Genomic DNA, 4,110 nt, shown 5'->3' with positions numbered 1-4,110 from the left:
CAAATAGAGAGTCCATCGTGAATACAAGGAGGATTTAAGGAATATTAAAGTGTCCTTTGTGATATGCCATGTGCAGACAATTCGCCAGCAGACAATTCGTCGACAGACAATTCACCGACGAATAATTCACTAACAGACAATTCATCGACAGACCATTCGTCGACAGACAATTCGTCGACAGACAATTCTCGACAGACAATTCTCGACAGACAATTCGCCGACAGACAATTCGCCGGCAGGCAATTCGTATGTAATATCTTTTTATAAATAAATTGTTTTTTATTTGTAAATCTAATAAAACATCTTTGTAATTTTTACTTAATTTAAAAAAAAAGATGTCGACATATTGTCTTTTCGGCAAATTGTTCAATCAGTCAATTGCCTTATCTGTAAGTTGTCTGTCGGCCAAATATCTGTCGGCAAATTGTCCACCTACGATGATATGCAGGGCTAACGCTAGGAAGTGCGGATCCCAAGTTGAAGATTGATGTTTTATGTACCGCATAGAACGCCAATCCCAGCCAAAAAGTGTTGAGCCAGAATGATATACTAAGAATCCATCATAGCGTCCTCCGCTTGAGCGTGTACGTGAAGCTCTCTCTTGGCGCAGGGCCCAGTTTGAAGAAATCTGTCTAAATGGATTAAAACCGGCCCTGGTGATACGACGGGTAAATTTGAAAGTATATTTTTGCTATCATGAGTATTAGGAAATATTGCATATCTACAATAATTATAATTCAACTTTTATCAAATTTCTTGCTGCTTATACAATATGATGAAATGAATACTAACTTTCAAAGAAGAATATTTATTACTTTAAAATAAAATAAAATAAAACAAATTTCTCATTTGTGTATTTTCAAATAAATATTATTTTCTTGTTTTACTGTCTTATCAACATACGTCAATCTACATCCATCTCTGCAAATATATTTATCACAAATAAATATATTTTATTATTTTACGATATTTTATCAACGTAATTACAATCTACTCCTATCTCTGCAAAATTTCATTAAAAAGAATTATACAGTTTTCAGAAAGTTATCAGTTTTCAGAGTTCTCACTGCCTGACATCAAGCCCTGTATGAACCTGCTTGGGAAATTGATGTGCAAGTGACTGAGCACTCTACAAACATGCGTCGTCACAACGTAGTTCTCAGGGAGATTCAGCGTGACATTGTGACACAGCGTGACACATGTATTGAGAATTGGTTGATTTCATTGGTACTCGAAGTCTTACACACGCAGAGTACACGTTTTATAGTAGAAGATCATCCGAAAACGTTCCCGATAGGTAAGCTGTCACGTGGTCCAGTATGTGATAGGTTAGACGTATTGGTTTGGGGAGTACTGTTTTATAAACCACCACTTCCACATCTTTTGTCATCAAACTACATTTCTATCGCATCTGATGACAGGCGTTTGAAAGGCAAGGCTTGGTCCGAACAGTAACTCCACTGAAGCCGACAATAAGATAATATATTAAATCTCCGTTAATAATAGCGCTGGATGTTTAGCAACCAGAAATTTTCATTGAAAACAAGCCTCTAGGTTTGTGATTTAAGTTTACTATGGTTTCTTTGACAATGTTCCTTGTTATTTGAGGGCGTTCTGATTCTTGGTTTCTGAGTTTCCTGGGGAAATGGTATACCGATGTCGAGTTTTTTGTTCATTGAACTAAATGAATGTAGCTGTTTTTAATAACGCTTTTTGAAAGTGTTTACAGAGGATCTAGTGCAATCTCATTCGATAGTCACAATGTTATAGATACTACATAAATCACTGTTTAGGAAAGTCAGGAACTGCAGTGGATAGGTGGTGGGTTAAAGCAATTTCATGTTGGTTTTATGGTGAAGGCCGTGTGTTTACTTATCTTTGAGGGAAGTATGTGATCTGGGACTCATACACCGATCAGTTAATACAAAACTTGAAAGAACTATCATCAGTCACAGTGAATATAAATTCCTTACTGTGTATTGTGTATTACATTTTGTTTCGTAAAAAACACACACGTACACACACATATATTGCATACTTTACACACACAAACACACATACATACATACATGCATACATACGTACATACATACATACATACATACATTTATATGTGTGTACAAGGGGGTTAAAAACCTTCAGACGAGTAAATTTCTATTTTTAAAAAAATGCTTTGAGAATATTATCATTAGTAAAAGAAAAAATTACATTTTTATCACAAAATTATAGGTCTCAGTTGTTTTTATGCAAATTTAGTCATGCTGTAAGGAAAAGAAACTATATATTGAAATAAATTTAAATTATTCTCAGTAGCCAAAAAAAAAAAAAAAAAAAAAAAATAGACCAGCTGCCAGCATTATGTGAATTTTGTAAAAGAAAGTTGGTAAAATTATAAAACTGTTATCATGACAAATTTTATTCAGTTTATTTTTCATTTTCTTGCAGCATGACTAAATTTATCTAATAACAATTGGAACCGGTAGCATTTTGATAATAATGTAAATATTTTCTTTTATTCATGATAAACTTCTCAAACCTTTTCCTTTTGATTCGTACACATGTAATCATAAACGTACACACATGCGCATACATGCATGCATACATACATACATACATACATACATACATACATATATACATATAAACATACATACAAACAAAAATACATACATACATACGTATATATATGTGTGTGTATATAATCATTGGATGTTGATAATTGATACAGTGGCTACCACTTAGAGTTTCTCGCCACGTGGAATCCTTAAGCTGTCAAAAAACATTGGAATGATTGATCAGCTTCGATCGAATATTATTATAATCCAAAGCTGTATGTGTTTAGTCAGTAATTTGATCTCAGATTATGACTTGGAACTAAAATAATTACATCTTGGTCACTTGCGGTAGTATAACATTATTATGACGATAAGAGAGCACTATGATTTTCCTTATACATCTATGGCCTGTTCAAACACACACACACACGATTACACTCACATGTATATCTTCTGTATATATGTGAGTGTGTGTGTAAGTCCGTGTGCGCTTGCATGTGCGTGCGTATGTATGTACGTGTGTGTGTAATATATATGTTTGTATATATTATATCTGATATATTTATACATACACACATATTTATTCACACACACACACAAACACACATTTATATATACATATACATATACACTCACATGTATATAGTAATACCGAAATATAAATATACAATACATCGTATATGTGTGTAAGTATATGTTCGTATGTATTGCTACCAAACACACATACACATTCATACACACATGCACACACACACAAACCACACACATGCACACACACACACACACACACACACCTTAATATTTTCCAATTTGATTTATATTCAGCTATTATATATTCACACTCCTATTTCAATTATTTGAAAAATAAATGTTTGCTTTCACGTTTTTCTGATTATTAATCCTTCCACAACCCCCCATCTCCACGCCCCTCCCGCTAACAATCGCCGTGTACAACTGCAAAGGGCCAGAAATACTTACTTACCTTCAGAACTTTGTGATCCGACCGTCGACTGCAACCGTCCACGTAATAAAGACCTCCGCAAACCTCTTCGCTTCAGTTTCAGACGCATAAGTACTTGACCCACTGATGAAAATAATAAAAATAGCAATGACTATAATAATAATAATATTAATAATAATAATAATGTTGATGATGATGATGATGATGATGGCTTCAGATTTTGGTATATAAGATATAATATATATAAATATATACCCATTGATGAAAATGATAAAAATAGCAATAATAATAATAATAATGATAATAATAATAATAATAATAATAATGATGATGATGACGATGATGATGATGATGATGACGATGATGATGATGATGGTGACGATGATGATGATGGTGATGATGATGGTGATGATGATGGTGGTGATGCTGCTGCTGATGATGGTGGTGATGATGGTGGTGATGATGATGATGAAGATGACGACGATGATAAAGGCTTCAGATTTTGGCACAAGGCCAGTCATAACGGCGGAGAGGGTAAGACGATTACATCAATCCAAGTGTTCAACAACTACCTATTTCATTGACCCCCCCCCC

General features: G+C 34.0%; 1 long non-coding RNA gene across 2 annotated transcripts in view; it reads right to left on the bottom strand.

The window, feature by feature from the left end:
• LOC128249805 (uncharacterized) overlaps positions 1-4,110 on the bottom strand; it is a 284,671-nt gene that overhangs the window by 261,630 nt on the left and 18,931 nt on the right. For both annotated transcript variants that reach the window (XR_008265924.1, XR_008265925.1), the window contains exon 2: positions 3,538-3,639. This is a non-coding gene — a long non-coding RNA (uncharacterized LOC128249805). The remainder of the gene's footprint in view (positions 1-3,537; positions 3,640-4,110) is intronic.

This window comes from Octopus bimaculoides, chromosome 18, assembly GCF_001194135.2.
Source record: "Octopus bimaculoides isolate UCB-OBI-ISO-001 chromosome 18, ASM119413v2, whole genome shotgun sequence".
In the NCBI taxonomy this organism is placed as follows: Eukaryota; Metazoa; Mollusca; class Cephalopoda; order Octopoda; family Octopodidae; genus Octopus; species Octopus bimaculoides.
Note: the sequence above shows the minus strand (reverse complement) of the source record. Positions and strands in the feature narration are given on the sequence as shown.